The 5,978-nt window shown below is 33.4% G+C and overlaps 1 non-coding gene across 1 annotated transcript; it reads right to left on the bottom strand.

The window, feature by feature from the left end:
• Positions 1 to 840: 840 nt before the first annotated feature.
• LOC125614321 lies at positions 841 to 1,003 on the bottom strand. Its single transcript, XR_007344933.1, has one exon. It is a non-coding gene; the product is annotated as a U1 spliceosomal RNA (small nuclear RNA).
• Positions 1,004 to 5,978: the final 4,975 nt, after the last annotated feature.

Here is a 5,978-nt window from a genome sequence, read left to right on the forward strand (position 1 = left end):
TTTTTTAATATTTATTTTTTAGTTTTTTCAGCGGACACAACATCTTTTTTTGTATGTGGTGCTGAGGATCGAACCCGGGCTGCACGCATGACAGGCGAGTGTGCTACCGCTTGAGCCACATCCACAGCCCAATGGTTACCATTTTTAATGTTCTTCATTCCTTTTTTATAGATCCAGATTTCCATTGGACAATATTTTCCTTTTGCTTCAAAGAAATTCCATTAGCATTTGTTTGTTTGGGCCTGCCGGTGATGTTGATGACTCCTTTCTGTTTGAATACCAAAGAAAGTCTTTAAAACATTTAAATTAAAAAGCAGATTTTGCCTGGATAAAGATTTCTAGATGAACAATTTTTTTTTTATTTCACACTTTAAGGAGGTTGCTCCATAGTCTTTTTAGTAGAATTGTTTTCAGTAGGAAATATGATGTCATCTTTATTATTATTCATCTGTACACACATGTCATTTTCCTCGGGATGCTTTTAAGATTTCCTCTTTATCACTGGTTTTAAACAATTTGTTATGAAGTGCCTTGGTGTAGTTGCCTTCATGTTTCTTGTTTGGAGATCTGACATATTTGTGGGTTTATAATTTTAATAAATTTTGGAAAACTTTCATCTATTATTTCCATGACCATTTTTCATGTCTCCACCTCTCTCTTGCTCTTCAAAAATTCCAATTCTATGCACAGGAAGCTGCCTAAAGTTGTATCATAGTTCACTTATGCTATATTCACTTTATTTTTATTTTTCTGCATCTTTTTTTTTAATGGTTTCTATTGCTAGGTGCTCAAGTACACTGATATTTTCTTGTGCTCTTCTTAGCTTTGCATTAATCCTATATAGGAGAGCATGAACTCAGTTCCCACTATCACAAATTATGCAGTAGAGTTTCCCACATTTGAGGAAATCACAGGGATCAGATTGTCTAGAATGCAATGAAAATGCCTCGCCCTGGGAAAAACCACCTTTGTGATCATAGTATCTTCCCTTCTAGGTAAGTATTCTAGTGCATTTCTTTATCAGACATTATATTTTCCTTTATAAATTTTGCTTTGGGATCTTTTATATGTCTTTTATGTTGCTACTTAACTTTTTAACATATGAATACAATTATAAAAATTTTAATTGCCTTGTCTACTGATCAGTTCTCTGTCAATTGATTATTCTTTTCATGGTGGGTCTGATTTTCCTACTTCTCTTCATTACTGGTAATAATTTTGGAAGCACAATATTGTGAATTTTTTACTGTTGGATTTTGGATATATTTATATTCCTAAAAATATTCTTGAACCTTGATCTGAAGTGAATTGAATTTGAAGTTACTTGGAAACAGTTTGGTCCTTCTACATCTTGCTTTTAACATTTCTTAGACTGGACCAGAAGAGAAGTTTAGTCTATTGATAATAATTTCCCACTATGTTGAAGCAATATGCTTCTGTGTACGCTATTCCATGCTATATGCACTATGATATTTTCCAGTCAGGCTTGTGGGAACAGGTATTATTTCTGGACCTGTGTAAATATTTAGTAATTCCTTTACAATCATTTTATGTTGATCTCTCCCCAGTCTCATCACTTGTCCCCACACATGCTTTATGATCAATAGTCTGCTGAATACCCAACAGGGAACCCTCAGTAGATCATCAGGCTGGAAAAATGTGGCAGAGAAGAAATCAGAAAACTGAAGTACAACTCTACTCACCATTGCTAAACATAAGGGCATGTGATGAGCATGAAGAAGAATGCTAGCTATATCTAGGTGTAAGTAAAAGCCCCTAGCTGACAGTCAACAAAGAAAAGAAAGACCTGAGTCCTACAACTGACAAAACTGAATTCTGCCAAAAACTTGAGTGAGCTTGGAAGCAGATTATTTCCCCATAGCCTCTAGAAGTAAATGCAGTCCTGTCAACATCTGTTTCAGTATTGTGAAGTCCAGAGCAGAAGACCCCTGTGAAATGTACTCTACTAGACTTCTGACTTACAGAACTGAGATAACAAAATGCCTAAGTTTGTGGTGATTTTGCTATAGCAGCAGTAGAAAACTAACACCCCCAAGAGGAGTATTTTGGTATATTTGGGCTTGAGCAATTCATGTTTTTGTCTGGACTTTGCCATGATTATGGAGTAGTCTTGATTTTATTTGCATGGTTACAGAGTGATATCATCTAATGTTGATGATATATGAAATTGTGTATGTTAAATGGGAGAACACGGAGAGTTTGTTGTGAGTGTGCGGCAAACTTGTAGTCACACCAAAACAGAAGAGATAGTACCAGGCCAGCTTCTGGATGTAGAAAGTTGATTTTATTGCTATTGTTTTTGCTGTTTGTTTGTGTTTCTCAGCGTTTATGTACTGAGCTGCCTGCTAATTTTATTCATCCTAACTTTAAAACACTACTCAAATTAATGATTCAATGAAATTACAAACCATTACATGCTGTGGTTCTTTAGGTTAATTATAACCATAAATGTTAAATCTTCCAGTATCAAGGTATGCTGTTAAGAAACCTGGATATCATTCAAGGAATTAACAGTTATATTTCAGTGCTAAGTATGGTTAGAATATAGAGATCAGGGGAGAAATTATAGGTGCCAAAATGAATGCAATCTGGCTTTTAAAATCAATTTACTTATTTTTCACATGTAGTGAAAATTAGTCCCATTTATAACAAATAGAAGTGGATAACTATGGGAAATATTGTTTATGTTTTAAATAGATCTTCTCATTATCATTATAATTTTTAAGACAGGAGAAAGAAATACAGCACTGAAATATACTCCATTAAAATATGCTCCATGTAATTATTACCTCAGTTATTTATTTATTATTATACAGGGTGAAATTGGCACTGTATTATACAAAATACCTATAAAGATACTAATCTCTTTTTCCTACAATATATGTAGAATTCATAGATTCATCATAAGAATGAAATTGTTCATTCTGATTATCAAAGGAAATTCAAATATTACAGGCACATCTTACAATTCACTAGGATCTCCAGATCAGCCCCCAACTGACCATCATGTAATCTCTGAAAATAGTATGGAATTTCTAAAATTTTATCTGGTTTAATTCATTTTTTCTACTTCTACTGATCTCTGTGAGTTCAACCATGACCTCCAAAGATATTCTAATATTTGAGTGAGAGTTGACACCTTCATTCTAGATATTTAGCTAATCTGTCCCTATTCCATTGTCTGGTTAATTGTCAGAATAAATAATGTACATGTTATGTTTTTCAGGCACAAATATTTATGATGAATTTATTTTGAAATAACATTTATATTATTAGTTACATATTTTATACTTAGAATAAATTACTCTAGTTTCACTGAATAGTAATAATTAAGATTTATTATTAATGTTATTTTCCGTATTCCAAATTTGTTCTAATGGGAAATCTAAGAAATTTAGAAGCTTAGGCCAATGGGACCAAGTTAAATTAATAAAGGATTAAAATATCTGACATATTAGATATTTTCCAGGACATTTTTTCAATGGTATGCTAAATCCATTCAAGATGACAAGTAGTCTTAAAGGAAGCATTCATGAGTTATTAACACAACAGTACAGTCTTTTCCTCATTAATACAACAATACATTCTTTTCCTCAAATGACATTATATTTAGTGAACAGACAAGTAAAATTGAAAATCATTTTCCTAGCTTTCCAGTGAAATTTCATTATCATTAAGTGTGTAATAAAAAGAGTATCTACTTAACTAAGTTTGTGAGTGCATTTTGAGTATTTTGTACCAATCTCCACTTTATATCAGATATGGAAAATAACAAAGAAATATTGTATTTTTTTTGTACAAGGGTTCCCAAAATGAGGAAGTTAAAAATGAAGGAAAAAAAAAGATGATGATTAAGATGAACTTTGGAGACTTTCACACTCCCTTAAACCCTGTGTACCTTACTTAAGTGTCTAATGTGTAAGATCTGCTTTCATGAGAAGAATGACCTTATCATTTACAATTTCTATAGCCAAGTTGGTAATTAAAGCTAGTTTTATTAACTGTGCATAAAGTTCATAAGTTCACATACTATCTTGCTCATTCAGGCTGATATAATAAAATGCCATATACTACTTAAGTTATAAACAACAGAAACTAATTTCTTGAAGTTCTGTTAGCTAGAAAGTCCATAATCAAGGCAACAGTAGATTCAGTAATCAGTAAGGGCTTGTTTCCCAATAGAAAGATAGCACCCTCTCACTGTGTCCACACATGGAGGAAATGCCAAGATAGCTCTCTGGGGTTTCTTTTGTAAGAGCACTAATAAAAGCCACCATTCATACAGGTTCCACTCCTGTGAACTAATCACCTCTCAATGGCTCCATCTTCAAGTTATCAGTACTTTGGGAATTAGGATTTCAACATATGAATTGGGGCAGGGCACAAACTTGCTATGTCCATAGCACATACTGAATGAAGGATTAAATTTTCCTTTCCCTCTTTACTAACATCTTTTTTTAAATAATCTGAGGTGTCTTCTAATATGACCATTTTTAAAAATATTTACTTTCTAGTTATAAGTGTATACACTGTCTTTATTTTACTTTATGTGGTGCTTAGGATTGAACCCAGTGTCTCACACATGCTAGGCAAGCCCTCTACCTCTGAGCCACAACTCCAGCCCCTAATATTTTGTCCTTGAACCTTTCCCTCCTCACTTTCTTCTTTCTACTTTCAGTCTAATGGACAAGTACAGGCACATGCAACACTTAGAGATGGTTGAACAAATTCATATCCAATAGTCATTTAGAGAGAACAAGCTTTACTGCGAATTTCAATAAAAAATGTACAAAATGTTCTAATTTTACTATCTAAGTAGTCAGATACTGGCAAGGTCTTTAACATATAGAGACTAGGTATTGCAAAATTGCTGCTCATTTGACCATTATATGCACTATATTCTCAGCAAAACAAAATGACCAAAAATACATAAAACTGATGTTTGAAAATGTCCATGTATGAACACACTAACATATTTTGCAATTGTTTCCTCCCACCTCCTCCATATCACTGAACAAGTACAGACAGTATTATACTATTAAACTACAGAGGTGATTTAATAGTTCCATTCCCAAAAGACTATTTCATATGAATTTTAGTAAAAAAAAAAATATTTACACAGTAGCATTTTAGTACTTTTTCATTGGGCACTTCTAAACATGTAGACAGACTAGAATTTTCAAAGAAGGACTCAATTTGTCCACTATGTACATGACAGTCTGGAATAAACTGCACAAATGTAACAATAGTTCTAATTTGAAAATGTCTTCAAAATATGAGCTTATAGCCCTGACAACCTCTTTAACATCTAGATTAGGACTCATTTGTCTTTTATATATACTGTGTACACAGCAAGGTAAAACAAAACCCATAGAAATAAGATACAACTCTTAGCTCATGGTAAGCACACTGGTACAGTGCTCCCAAGGACCAGCACATAACTCTTTAATAGTCAATGGGGGATTTGGCTATTCACCCCCCAAACATTTCATAAGATTTTTTTTTTATTATTGGTTGTTCAAAACATTACATAGTTCTTTTTTTTTATTGGTTGTTCAAAACATTATAAAGCTCTTGACATATCATATTTCATACATTTGATTCAGGTGGGTTTTGAACTCCCAATTTTACCCCAAATACAGATTGCAGAATCACGTCGGTTACACATCTACATTTTTACATAATGCCCTATTAGTAACTGTTGTATTCTGCTACCTTTCCTATCCTCTACTATCTCCCCTCCCCTCCCCTCCCATCTTCTCTCTCTACCCCATCTACTGTAATTCATTTCTCTCCTTGTTTATTTTCCCATTCCCCTCACAACCTCTTATATGTAATTTTGTATAACAATGAGGATCTCCCTCCATTACCATGCAATTTCCCTTTTCTCTCCCTTTCCCTCCCACCTCATGTATCTGTTTAATGTTAATCTTTTCTTCCTGCTCTTCCTCCCTGCT

The sequence above is a fragment of the Marmota marmota genome, unplaced genomic scaffold, assembly GCF_001458135.2.
Source record: "Marmota marmota marmota unplaced genomic scaffold, marMar, whole genome shotgun sequence".
NCBI lineage: Eukaryota > Metazoa > Chordata > Mammalia > Rodentia > Sciuridae > Marmota > Marmota marmota.